This window comes from Triticum urartu, chromosome 1 (assembly GCF_003073215.2).
Source record: "Triticum urartu cultivar G1812 chromosome 1, Tu2.1, whole genome shotgun sequence".
In the NCBI taxonomy this organism is placed as follows: Eukaryota; Viridiplantae; Streptophyta; class Magnoliopsida; order Poales; family Poaceae; genus Triticum; species Triticum urartu.
Genome location: NC_053022.1, coordinates 544658631 through 544673872, shown reverse-complemented (window position 1 = coordinate 544673872; position 15242 = coordinate 544658631). Strand labels below are relative to the sequence as shown.

General features: G+C 39.0%; 1 protein-coding gene across 1 annotated transcript in view; it reads left to right on the top strand.

Moving 5' to 3' along the window:
* LOC125533101 overlaps positions 1–15242 on the top strand; it is a 100248-nt gene that overhangs the window by 65055 nt on the left and 19951 nt on the right. The window lies entirely within an intron of this gene.

Sequence of the window (15242 nt, the reverse complement as noted above, 5' to 3'; positions counted from 1 at the left end):
AAACATGGAAGTTTCGAAGACAAACGATAGAAATAAACCTATCACCATGCAGCGGAAGGTAGACTACACTAGGCAAACCATAGTCAAGTATTCAATGGAGTGAAAGCACAATGACTAATAGCAGCTAGGCAGTAAAGATCAGGTAGGAAGATATTGTGAAGCCAATCAGAACAAGCAGTCACTCAGTGAAGACAAAAGATAAAGCAATCATACAATGACTTCACAAGGACCAACGGTAAGTAAAGGGAAGGGAAGGATGAAACCAGTGACTCGTTGAAGACAATGATTTGTTGGACTAGTTCCAGTTGCTGTGACAACTGTACGTCTGGTTAGGGAGGCTGAGATTCAACTCAGAAGACCTCGTCTTCACCTTATTCCCCTTGAGCTAAGGACACCCAGTCCTCGCCCAATCACTCTGGTATGTCTTCAAGGTAGACTTCCAAACCTTCACAGACTTCGTTCACCGGCGATCCACAATGACTCTTGGATGCTCAGAACGCGACGCCTAACGGGCTAGAGGATTCACAGTCCTCAAGTGTAATAAGTCTTCAGATCACACAGACATGAAGAGTTAAGTGATGCCTAACACTCTTTGGCTCTGGGTGTTTAGGGCTTTATCCTCGTAAGGAATTCTCTCTCAAGGGCTTCGAGGTGGGTTGCTCTCAAACGACAAAAGCCGTGCATTAACGCTGAGCAGCCAACCGTTTATGGTTGTAGGGGGTGGGCTATTTATAGCCACTAGGCAACCCGACCTGATTTGTATGAAATGACCCTTGGTCACTAAGGAACTGACACGTGTTCCAACGGTTAGATTTCAAACACACACGGCACCTTTACTTGGGCTACAAGCAAAGCTGACTTATCCAACTCTGGACAAGATTTGCTCTCATAGTCTTCACTCGAAGACATAGGATTTTGGTTAAGCATCACTTCAGTCATTCTGACTGGTTCACTTGGACCCCACTTAAAAGTATGGTGGTTCCTATGACTCAACAAAGAAGAAAAAGAACGACGAAAGAACTAAGTCTTCGCGCTCCATAGTCTTCATGCGATGTCTTCTCTTGTCATAGTCTTCAATGTGAATTTCTTCACATGCCACCTTTGACTTCAATGTCTTCTTACATTTTTAGGGGTCATCTCTGGTAGGAAAACCGAATCAATGAGGGACTTCTACCTGTGTTATCCTGCAATTCTCACAAACACATTAGTCCCTCAACCAGGTTTGTCGTCAATACTCCAAAACCAACTAGGGGTGGCACTAGATGCACTTACATTTTGTCCCCCAAGTTTTCATGAGCAAATTTATTATGATGAAAGCATGCCTCCTATCTATGATGATTATTGTGATGACACTTATGCTTTAAAGAATAATAATAACAATGAAACTTTTCATCTTGATTTCAATTTTCAATCCCATGATAGTTACTCTAATGAGTTTGCTCCCACTACTATTAATGAGAAGAATTTTGCTTGTGTGGAGAGTAATAAAATTTCTATGCTTGTAGATCATGAAAATAATGCTTTAGGTCCTGATTATATTGTTGAATTTATTCATGAGGCTACTGAAAAATATTATGAGGGAGGAATATATGCTTGTAGGAATTGCAATAATATCAAATTTCCTCTCTATGTGCTTAAAGTTTTGAAGTTATGCTTGTTTTACCTTCCTATGCAAGTTGATTCTTGTTCCCACAAGTTGTTTGCTCACAAAATCCCTATGCATAGGAAGTATTTTAGACTTAAATGTGCTAGTCATATTCTTCATGATTCTCTCTTTATGTTTCAATTCTTATCTTTTAGGTGAGCACCATTGAAATCATCATGCCTAGCTAGGGGCGTTAAACGATAGCGCTTGTTGGGAGGCAACCCAATTTTATTTCTGTTCCTTGCTTTTTGTTACTGTTTAGTAATAAATAATTCATCTAGACTCTGTTTAAATGTGGTTTTATGTGTTTAAGTAGTGTTTGTGCCAAGTAGAAACTTTGGGGATGACTTGGGGGAAGTCTTGTTGATCATGCTGTAAAAAACAGAAACTTTAGCGCTCACGAGAATTGCTGCCATCTTTATTTGGAAAGTGATATTTAGTTAATTCTTTTTGCAGATGATTAATATATAAATTCCTCAGGTCCAGAAAGTTATTTGAGAATTTTATGAGTTCCAGAAGTATACGTTTGATCCAGATTACTACAGACTGTTCTGTTTTTGACAGATTCTGTTTTTCCTGTGTTGTTTACTTACTTTGATGAATCTATGGCTAGTAAAATAGTTTATAAACCATAGAGAAGTTGGAATACAGTAGGTTTAACACCAATATAAATAAATAATGAGTTCATTACAGTACCTCGAAGTGATGATTTATTTTCTTATACTAACGGAGCTCACGAGTTTTCTACTTTAAGTTTTGTGTTGTGAAGTTTTCAAGTTTTGGGTAAAGATTCGATGGACTATGGAATAAGGAGTGGAAAGATCCTAAGCTTGGGGATGACCAAGGCACCCCAAGGTAATATTCAAGGATAGCCAAGAGCCTAAGCTTGGGGATGCCCCGGAAGGCATCCCCTCTTTCGTCTTCGTTCATCGGTAACTTTACTTGGAGCTATATTTTTATTCGCCACATGATATGTGTTTTGCTTGGAGCGTCATTTTATTTTGTTAGGATTTGCTTGCTGTTATTTAGAACAATGTTTTGCATCTTTTATTCCAATAAAAGTGGCATTGATAGCCTTTACTATGCCTATGTTACAAGTATACATGTTGCTGTTTGAAAACAGAAAGTTTACCACTGTTGCAATAATTCCCTAGAAAAGTCAGCATGTGATAAAATGTCGAAACCTTTTGCATATTAAGCTCTGATAAATTTACTACAGTGGGAATTTTCTTTCATAATTTTTGAAGCTAGGGAAGTATGGATGTTGCAGCATTCTTTACAGACTATCCTGTTTAGGCAGATTGCTGTTATGACTGCATTGTTTGCATATGTTTGCTTCTTTAATGATTCTATTTTAGGATAGGACTATTAAATATGCAGATGCATTTAGTATGCAACGTTGAATAATAATTTTAGTGATTTGCTACAGTAGAGTATGATAAGGTTTTTGCAATGGTTTATACTAACTTATCTCACGAGTCCTTGTTGAGTTTTGTGTGGATGAAGCTTTTGAGATTTAGGGAGACTGTGATATGAGAGGAATTAAGGAGACACAAAAGCTCAAGCTTGTGGATGCCCAAGGCACCCCAAGATAATATTTCAAGAAGTATCAAGCGTCTAAGCTTGGGGATGCCCCGGTTGGCATCCCACCTTTCTTCTTCAACAATTATCGGTTAGTATCGGTTGATCCTAAGTTTTTGCTTCTTCACATGATGTTTGCTATTCTTAGATGTCATTTTATTTTGCTTTGCTTGCTATTTGAATAAATTATCAAGATCTGAAATTATTAATTGTTAGAGAGTCTTCACATAGTTGCATAATTATTCGACTACTCATTGATCTTGACTTATATCTTTCGGAGTAGTTTGTCATTTGCTCTAGTGCTTCACTTATATCTTTTAGAGCATGGTGGATTTGTTTTATAGAAACTATTGATATCTCATGCTTCACTTAAATTATTTTGAGAGTCTTAATAGCATGGTAATTTGCTTAATAGTAACATGCTTGGTATTCAAGATTTGTGAAACTTTCTTATGCGTGTGTTGAATACTAAGAGAAGTTTGATGCTTGATGATTGTTTTGAGATTTGGAGGTAATAATATCAAAGTCATGCTAGTTGAGTAGTTGTGAAATTGAGAAATACTTGTGTTGAAGTTTGCAAGTCCCGTAGCATGCATGTATGGTGAACCGTTATGTGATGAAGTCGGAGCATGATTTATTTATTGATTGTCTTCCGTATGAGTGGCGGTTGGGGATGAGCGATGGTATTTTCCTACCAATCTATCCCCCTAGGAGCATGCGCGTAATACTTTGCTTTGATAACTCGTAGATTTTTGCAATAAGTATATGAGTTATTTATGACTAATGTTGAGTCCATGGATTATACGCACTCTCACCCTTCCACCCTTGCTAGCCTCTCTAGTACCGCACACCTTTCGCCGGTACCATAAACCCACCATTTACCTTCATCAAAACAGCCACCATACCTAACTATTATGGCATTTCCATAGCCATTCCGAGATATATTGCCATGCAACTTTCCACCGTTCCGTTTATTATGACACGCTTCATCATTGTCATATTGCTTTGCATGATCATGTAGTTGACATAGTATTTGTGGCAAATCCACCATTCATAATTCTTTCATACATGTCACTCATGCATCATTGCACATCCCGGTACACCGCCAGAGGCATTCATATAGAGTCATATCTTGTTCTAAGTATCGAGTTGTAATTCTTGAGTTGTAAGTAAAGAAAAGTGTGATGATCATCATTATTAGAGCATTGTCCCAGTGAGGAAAGGATGATGGAGACTATGATTCCCCCACAAGTCGGGATGAGACTCCGGACGAAAATAAATAAATAAAAGAGGCCAAAGAAGCCCAAATAAAAAAAGAAAAAAGAGGCCATAAAAAAGAGAAAATGCCCAAATAAAAAAATAAAAAAATGAGAGAAAAAGAGAGAAGGGACAATGCTACTATCCTTTTACCACACTTTTGCTTCAAAGTAGCACCATGATCTTCATGATAGAGAGTCTTCTATGTTGTCACTTTCATATACTAGTGGGAATCTTTCATTATACAACTTGGCTTGTATATTCCAATGATGGGCTTCATCAAAATGCCCTAGGTCTTCGTGAGCAAGCGAGTTGGATGCACACCCACTAGTTTCTTTTGTTGAGCTTTCATACACATATAGCTCTAGTGCATCCGTTGCATGGCAATCCCTACTCACTCACATTGATATCTATTGATGGGCATCTCCATAGCCCGTTGATACGCCTAGTCGATGTGAGACTATCTTCTCCTTTTTGTCTTCTCCACAACCACCATTCTATTCCACCTATAGTGCTATGTCCATGGCTCACGCTCATGTATTGCGTGAAGATTGAAAAAGTTTGAGAACACCAAAAGTATGAAACAATTGCTTGGCTTGTCATCGGGGTTGTGCATGATTTAAATATTTTGTGTGGTGAAGATAGAGCATAGCCAGACTATATGATTTTGTAGGGATAGCTTTCTTTGGCCATGTTATTTTGAGAAAACATAATTGCTTAGTTAGTATGCTTGAAGTATTATCATTTTATGTCAATATGAACTTTTGGCTTGAATCTTATGGATCTGAACATTCATACCACAATTAAGAAGAATCACATTGAAATTATGCCAAGTAGCACTCCACATCAAAAATTATCTTTTTATCATTTACCTACTCGAGGACGAGCATGAATTAAGCTTGGGAATGCTTGATACGTCTCCAATGTATCTATAATTTTTGATTGCTCCATGCTATATTATCTACTGTTTTTGGCAATATTGGGCTTTATTTTCCACTTTTATATTATTTTTGGGACTAACCTATTAACCGGAGGCCCAGCCCAGATTTGCTGTTTTATGCCTATTTCAGTGTTTCAAGGAAAAGGAATATCAAATGGAGTCAAAAAGGAACGAAATCAACTAGAGAAGTTATTTTTGGAAGGAAACCTACCAGATAGACTTGGACCCTACGTCAGAAGATGAAGGAGGAGCTCACGAGGGTAGGGGCGCGCCCACCCTCCTGGGGCGCGCCCCCTGCCTCATGGCCCCCCTTCGGTCCACTAACGTACCTCCTGCACCCATATATACCTACGTAACCTAAAACTTCCAGAACAAAGATTAGATCGGGAGTTCCGCCGCCAGAAGCCTCCGTAGCCACCGAAAGCCAATCTAGACCCGTTCCGGCACCTTGCCGAAGGGGGCAATCCTTCTCCGGTGGCCATATTCATCATCCCGGTGCTCTCCATGACGAGGAGGGAGTAGTTCTCCCTCGGGGCTGAGGGTATGTACCAGTAGCTATGTGTTTGATCTCTCTCTCTCTCTCTCGTGTTCTTGAGGTGATATGATCTTGATGTATCGCGATCTTTGCTATTATAGTTGGATCCTATGATGTTTCTTTCCCCCTCTTCTCTCTTGTAATGAATTGAGTTTCCCCTTTGAAGTTATCTTATCAGATTGAGTCTTTAAAGATTTGGGAACACTTGATGTATGTCTTGCCGTGCGTATCTGTGGTGACAATGGGATATCATGTGATTACCTTGATGTATGTTTTGGTGATCAACTTGCGGGTTCCGCCCATGAACCTATGCATAGGGGTTGGCACACGTTTTCGTCGTGATTCTCCGATAGAACTTTGGGGCACTCTTTGAGGTCCTATGTGTTGGTTGAATAGATGAATCTGAGATTGTGTGATGCATATCGTATAATCATACCCACGGGTACTTCAGGTGACAATGGAGTATCTAGGTGACATTAGGGTTTTGATTGATTTGTGTCTTAAGGTGTTATTCTAGTACGAACTCTAGGGCTGTTTGTGACACCTATAGGAATAGCCCAACGGATTGATTGGAAAGAATAACTTTGAGGTGGTTTCGTACCCTACCATAATCTCTTCGTTCGTTCTCCGCTATTAGTGACTTTGGAGTGACTCTTTGCTGCATGTTGAGGGATAGTTTTATGATCCAATTATGTTAGTATTGTTGAGGGAACTTGCACTAGTGAAAGTATGAACCCTAGGCCTTATTTCCTATCATTGCAATACCGTTTACGCTCACTTTTACCATTAGTTACCTTGCTGTTTTTATATTTTCAGATTACAAATACCTTTGTATACCATCCATATTGCACTTGTATCACCATCTCTTCGCAGAACTAGTGCACCTATACAATTTACCATTGTATTGGGTGTGTTGGGGACACAAGAGACTCTTTGTTATTTGGTTGCAGGGTTGCTTGAGAGAGACCATCTTCATCCTACGCCTCCTACGGATTGATAAACCTTAGGTCTTCCACTTGAGGGAAATTTTCTATTGTCCTACAAACCTCTGCACTTGGAGGCCCAACAACGTCTACAAGAAGAAGGTTGTGTATTAGACATCAGTATGGAGCAATAAAAAATTATAGATACGTTGGAGACGTATCAGGCATCCCCAAGCTTAATTCCTGCTCGTCCTCGAGTAGGTAAATGATAAGAAGAGAATTTTTGATGCGGAGTGCTACTTGGAATAATTTAAATACAAATCTTCTTAATTGTGATATGAATATTCATATTCAAAAGATTCAAGACAAAAGTTTATATTGACATAAAAATAATAATACTTCAAGCATACTAACAAAGCAATTATGTCTTCTCAAAATAACAGGGCCAAAGAAAGTTATCCCTACAAAATCATATAGTCTGGCTATGCTCTATCTTCACAACACAAAGTATTTAAATCATGCACAACCCCAATGATAAGCCAAGCAATTGTTTCATACTCTAACTTTTTCAAAACTTCTTCAATCTTCACGCAATACATGAGCGTGAGCCATGGATATAGCACTATAGGTGGAATAGAATGGTGGTTGTGGAGAAGACAAAAGGAGGGGAAGATAGTCTCACATCAACTAGGCGTATCAACGGGCTATCGAGATGCCCATCAATAGATATCAATGTGAGTGAGTAGGGATTTCCATGCAACGGATGCACTAGAGCTATAAGTATATGAAAGCTCATCAAAAGAAACTAAGTGGGTGTGCATCCAACTTGCTTGCTCAAGAAGACCTAGGGCATTTTGAGGAAGCCCATCATTGGAATATACAAGACAAGTTCTATAATGTAAAATTCCCACTAGTATATGGAAGTGATAACATGAGAGACTCTCTACTATGAAGATCATGGTGCTACTTTGAAGCACAAGTGTGGTAAAAGGATAGTAACATTGTCCCTTCTCTCTTTTTCTCTCATTTTTTTATTTGGGCCTTTTCTCTCTTTTTTATGGCCTCTTTTCTTTCTCTTTTTTTGGGCTTCTTTGGCCTCTTTTATTTATTTTTCGTCCGGAGTCTCATCCCGACTTGTGGGGGAATCATAGTCTCCATCATCCTTTCCTCACTGGGACAATGCTCTAATAATGATGATCATCACACTTTTATTTTTCCTACAACTCAACAATTACAACTCGATACTTAGAACAAAATATGACTCTATATGAATGCCTCTGGCGGTGTACCGGGATATGCAATATGGCAATGATGAAGTGTGTCATGATAAACAGAATGGTGGAAAGTTGCATGGCAATATATCTCGGAATGGCTATGGAAATGCCATAATAGGTAGGTATGGTGGCTGTTTGAGGAAGGTATATGGTGGGTGTATGATACCGGCGAAGGGTGCGCGGTATTAGAGAGGCTAGCAAAGGTGGAAGGATGGGAAAAAGTGCATATAATCCATGGACTCAACATTAGTCATAAAGAACTCATATACTTATTGCAAAAATCTAGAAGTTATCAAAGCAAAGTATTACGCGCATGCTCCTAGGGGGATAGATTGGTAGGAAAAGACCATCGCTCGTCCCCAACCGCCACTCATAAGGAAGACAATCAATAAATAAATCATGCTCTGACTTCATCACATAACGGTTCACCATACGTGCATGTTACGGGAATCACAAACTTTAACACAAGTATTCTTTAAATTCACAACTACTCAACTAGCATGACTTTAATATTATCACCTCCATATCTCAAAACAATTATCATGCTTCAATCTTTTCTTAGTATTCAACACACTGAAAAGAAAGTTTCACAAATCTTGAATACCAAGCATATTATTATTAAGCAAATTACCATGCTATTAAGACTCTCAAAATAATTTAAGTGAAACATGAGAGATCAATAGTTTCTTTAAAACAAATCCACCACCGTGCTCTAAAAGATGTAAGTGAAGCACATAGAGCAAAATTATAACGCTAAAAGATATAAGTGAAGCACATAGAGAAAAATTACATAGCTCAAAAGATATAAGTGAAGCACATAGAGCAAAACTACATAGCTCAAAAGATATAAGTGAAGCACATAGAGCAAAATTATAATGCTCAAAAGATATAAGTGAAGCACATAGAGTATTCTATCAAATTTTAATTCATGCATGGCTCTCTCAAAAGGTGTGTACAGCAAGGATGATTGTGGCACACTAAAACACAAAGACACAAATAATACAAGACGCTCCAAGCAAAACACATATCATGTTGGTGAATAAAAATATAGCTCCAAGTAAATTACCGATGGAAGTGGACGAAAGAGGGGATGCCTTCCGGGGCATCCCCAAGCTTTGACTTTTTGGTGTCCTTGGATTATCTTGGGGGTGCCATGGGCATACCCAAGCTTAGGCTCTTGCCACTCCTTGTTCCATAATCCATCACAAGAATTCACCCAAAACTTGAAAACTTCACAACACAAAACTTAAAGTAGAAAACTCGTGAGCTCCGTTAGCGAAAGAAAACAAAAAACCACTTCAAGGTACTGTAATGAACTCATTATTTATTTATATTGGTGTTAAACCTACTGTATTCCAACTTCTCTATGGATTATAAACTATTTTACTAACCATAGATTCATCAAAATAAGCAAACAACACACAAAAAAACAGAATCTGTCAAAAACAGAATAGTTTGTAGTAATCTGTAGCTAGCGCAATATCTTGAACCCAAGAAATTCTAAAATAAATTTCTGGACGTGAGTAATTTATCTATTAATCATCTGCAAAAAGAATTAACTAAATATCACTCTTCAAATAAAAATGACAGCAGTTCTCGTGAGCGCTAAAGTTTCTATTTTTTACAGCAAGTTCAACAAGACTTTCCCCAAGTCTTCCCAACGGTTCTACTTGGCACAAACACTAATTAAACACAAAAAACACAACCAAAACAGAGGATAAATAAATTATTTATTAAATAACAGCATGGAAAAATATTGGGATGTCTCCCAACAAGCGCTTTTCTTTAAAGCCTTATAGCTAGGCATTGATAATTTTAATGATGCTCACATGAAAGACAAGAATTGAAGCACAAAAGGAGCATCATAAAGCATGTGACAAACACATCTAAGTCTAACATACTTCCTATGCATAGGCATCTTATAGGAAAAAAAATTATCAAGGCAAGCAAAAACTAGCATATGCAAGGAAGAGGAAAGAAACAATAGCAATCTCAACATAACGAGAGGTAATTTAGTAACATGAAAATTTCCACAACCATATTTTCCTCTCTCATAGTAATTACATGTAGGATCATAAGCAAATTCAACAATATGGCTATCACATAAAATATTCTCAACATGATCAACATGCATGCAAGGTTGGCACTTTTCTGAAATAGTGGAATTAACATTAACTAAAGTCATGACCTTCCCAAACGCACTTTTATCAAAAACTTCATAAGATTGAACATTCTCTAAATATGTGGGATCTAAAGTTGACATTATTCCAAACCCACTTTAAATATTATTGCAAACATTATAATCAATCTCATATTCATCATGGGGTTTAAATAAATTTTCAAGATCAAAAGAAGAATCACCCCAATCATAATCATTGCAACAAGTAGTAGACATAGCAAAACTAGCATCCCCAAGCTTAGGGTTTTGCATATTATTAGCACAATTGGCATCAAGAGAATTTATAATAAAATCATTGCAATCATGATTTTTATTCAAAGATCTATCATGAGTCACTTCATAAAGAACTTCATCACGATTTTCAGATTTATGGATTTCAGGCAAAAGCTTATAAAGATAATCTAGTGTATCCAAATCACTAGGAATTGGTTCATCATAATTGGATCTCTTAAAAAGATTGGCAAGCAGATGAGGATCCATAGATATTAGCTTCTCTATTTAGTAATAAATAAACGACTATTCCAACCATACGAGCAAACAAGAAACGGGCAAAAAAGGCAAATAGAGAAAGAGAGGGAGTAGGAGATTGAGAAAGAGAGGGCGAATAAAAGGGCAAGGGTGAAGTGGGGGAGAGGAAAACGAGAGGCAAATGGCAAATAATGTAATGCGAGAGATAGGGATTGTGATGGGTACTTGGTATGTTGACTTTTTGCGTAGACTCCCCGGCAATGGCGCCAGAAATTCTTCTTGCTACCTCTTGAGCTTGCGTTGGATTTCCCCGAAGAGGAAGGGATGATGCAGCAGAGTAGCGTAAGTATTTCCCTCAGTTTTTGAGAACCAAGGTATCAATCCAGTAGGAGGCCACGCTCAAGTCCCTCGTACTTGCACAAAACAATAGCTACTCGCAACCAATGCGATTAGGGGTTGTCAATCCCTTCACGGTCACTTACGAGAGTGAGATCTGATAGATATAATATTTTTGGTATTTTTGGTATAGAGATGCAAAGTGAAAAGTAAAAGGAAAAGTAAAAAAGCAAAGCAAGATTAAAGTGATGGAGGTTAATATGATGAGAATAGACCCGGGGGTCATAGGTTTCACTAGTGGCTTCTCTCAAGAGCATAAGTATTCTATGGTGGGTGAACAAATTACTGTTGAGCAATTGACAGAATTGAGCATAGTTATGAGAATATCTAGGCATGATCATGTATATAGGCATCACGTCCGTGAAAAGTAGACTGAAACGATTCTGCATCTACTACTATTACTCCACTCATCGACCACTATCCAGCATGCATCTAGAGTATTAAGTTAAGAACAGAGTAACGCTTTAAGCAAGATGACATGATGTAGAGAGATAAATTCATGCAATATGAAATAAACCCCATCTTGTTATGCTCGATGGCAACGATGCAATACGTGCCTTGCTGCCCCTTCTATCACTGGGAAAGGACACCGCAAGATCGAACCCAAAGCTAAGCACTTCTCCCATGGCAAGAACTACCAATCTAGTTGGCCAAACCAAACGGATAATTCGAAGAGACTTGCAAAGATAACCAATCATACATAAAAGAATTCAGAGAAGATTCAAATATTATTCATAGATAGACTTGATCATAAACCCACAATTCATCGGTCTCAACAAACACACCACAAAAAGAAGAAGATTACATCGAATAGATCTCCACAAGAGAGGGGGAGAACTTTGTATTGAGATCCAAAAAGAGAGAAGAAGCCATCTAGCTACTAACTATGGACCTGAAGGTCTGAGGTAAACTACTCACACTTCATCGGAGGGGCTATGATGATGTAGAAGCCCTCCGTGATGACGGCCCTCTCCGACGGAGCTCCGGAACAGGCCCCAAGATGGGATCTCGTGGATACAGAAAGTTGCGGCAGTGGAATTAGGTTTTTGGCTCCTCTCTGTTCGTTTGGGGGTACATAGGTATATATAGGAGGAAGGAGTACATCGGTGGAGCACTGAGGGGCCCACGAGGCAGGGGGGCACGCCCCCACCCCCGTGACCGCCTCTTTGACTCCTTGGAGTAGGGTCCAAGTCTCCTGGATCACGTTCGGTGAGAAAATCACGTTCCTGAAGGTTTTATTCCGTTTGGACTCCATTTGATATTCTGTTTCTCCGAAATACTGAAATAGGCGAAAAAATAACAATTCTGGGCTGGGCCTCCGGTTAGTAGGTTAGTCCCAAAAATAATATAAAAGTGGAAAATAAAGCCCAATATAGTCCAAAACAGTAGATAATATAGTATGGAGCAATCAAAAATTATAGATACGTTGGAGACGTATCAGTGACAAAAACCAGTCCTCCATTGTGGTTGATAGCAGTGCATCTCCTTCCTTCCCCAAGAAAGCAAGGATGGAATCATATCCTGCTTATTCTGCTGGGCAAGGGGAAACAAGTGCTTCCATGGTTGGTACTTATTCATCCCAGAACTATGACAAAGGGGGGCAGAGGTTGGCTGCTGTTGCTGAGAGTGAAGAAGAAGAGGAAAGTGATGAGGGTAACCATAGAGCTGCTTATCGAAACCATGGCTAGAGAACATGCTACTGAAAGAATGTCATATTGTGATCCTCAAATTGGTAATATTACTAATGAAAAAGTCCATGAGGGCTGGAAATGGAAGAGATAACTCGACCTCCCATCCATGATGTTGATGTTCATAAAGGTGCTTGGGGAATTTTGACTCCTGTTCCTCCCTCACCTCTATATCTCCATTATGATGATACAACTTATGGGAGTACTTTTCCTCCTTTGGCAGATTATGTCGCATGGCCATCCCTGCCTCACATTGTTCCACTTGAGGAAGGGTCTATGGAAGGGGGAGAGAACTGTAGTACTTATACAGTTGAGTCTCCATCTGGGTCCCCAACTCAAGATAATATGATTATGAGGAATATGCTCCACGTAGACAGATGCAGAAACTGGAAAAAGTGGAGGGTGCGGCCACCAACAGGATGAGGAAGCGGGATTCGGAAGGTATGGAAGTGCCCAACTAAAAAAATTAGTTTTCTGTTTTGTCTGATTATGCCATTATATTGCGTGCTTCATTGATGGGAGTGCAACTTCCAGATGATAATTTTGCTGCTATAGATATTCTACGTGAACTTGAACTTTCTAGAAATCTATTGCATGATAAAAATAATGATGTGAATCCCCCTAAGATAACCATCAATTATGGGTTAGGTAATGATGTGCCCCTCTCTTTTACTTGGGATGATGACAATAAGGATAGTGAGGACCCTTTTATCCTTGTTCAGTCTAGACAAAAGAAAAAGAAAAATTGCCGCGAAAGATCAGTGGTGGTTATGTCTCCTAATAAATTTGTCAGACCTATGACAAGAAGTCAAATGAAAAAAGGAGAGGGTAAGGCTGCTATGGACCCTGGCAGACCTACCAGAGTTAGGGATAAACCAGAACGATATAAATGAAAGGCATCTTTTGGAATTGCAAGGGGGCAGGTAAGAAAGGCATGTCTACCTGTCTCACAGATATGATTAATGCCAATGAGATTGATTTTATTGGGTTACAAGAGACTATGAAAGAGACATATAAGCCATCCTTTTTTAGGAAGCTTGACCTGAGCCAAAAGTTTCATTAGGAGTGGGTTCCTTCTAGGGGAAAGTCTGGAGGAATTCTTTGTGGGCTTAGTAAAGATAATTTGATATCCTTACGACTAGGCATGGTAATTACATCCTATAGTTAGATCTGTTTGATAGGGTCAAGAACTGTAGTTGGTCTTTGATGATTGTATATGGTGCTGCTCATGATGAACATAAACCTGAGTTCATCGCAGAGCTGTCTTCTATGTGCCATAATACTAACATGCCATATTTGGTTGGGGGAGACTTTAATATCATTCGACACAGTGGGGAGAAGAATTAAAAAACAGCCATATCTCACTTCTCTGAAGTGTTCAATTCTGTTATACACCTGCTTGGGTTGAGGGAAATTCACATGACAGGTGGTTGTTATACCCGGTCCAATAAACAGGAAAACCCAACTTTGGAAAAATTGGATAGGGTCCTTATGTCTCCTGACTGGGAAGATTTATATCCCCTTGCATCAGTAAATAAGTTTGTCAAAGAAAATTCTGATCACAACCCCTTACTGTTGGATGGAGGGAGAGCTTCTTCTAGAGCACCAGGTAATAGGTGTTTTAGATTTGATAATGCTTGGCTTAAGAATCCAGATTTCCTTCCCCTGGTATCTGAGATCTGGTCAAGACCGGTATACACTATCAATCCCATCGACTCTTTGAACATTAAGCTGAAGAGGTTCAAAAAATTCTTTAAAGGATGGGGGTCTAATCTGTTTGGACATAACAAAATTAGAAAGAGGATTATTAAGCTTGAGCTTCAGGAATTGGAAAAACTGGAGGAGGAGGTTGGACTATGTGGGGAAGCTTATACTAGGAAACTTGATATCCTGGTAGAACTTAATGAGATGTGTGTTGAAGAGGAGCTTCATTGGCACCAATTCTCTAACGAGAGGTGGCTTTTGAAAGGGGACAATAACACTGATTTTTTCCATAAGGTAGCTAATGGGCGTCGTAGGAAAAATTCCATGGTATCCCTTGAGTGTGGATTAGTGACCATAGAAGGAACCAAAAATTTATTAGCTCATGCTACTGAATATTATAAAAACCTATTTGGACCGGCTCCTGGCAATCTCTGTCAGATAGATGCAACATTATGGTCTCGGGAAGAAAATATCACTCCTGATGACAATGATGACTTGACCCGTCCTTTCTCTCTTGAGGAGATCAAAAAGGCTTTGTTTGACATGAAAACTAACCGTGCCCCTGGACCGGATGACATCCCTGTTGAGTTTTATCAACATTGCTGGGAGGTAGTTTCCCCGGATCTAGTGAGCATGTTTGAGTGGTTTTATG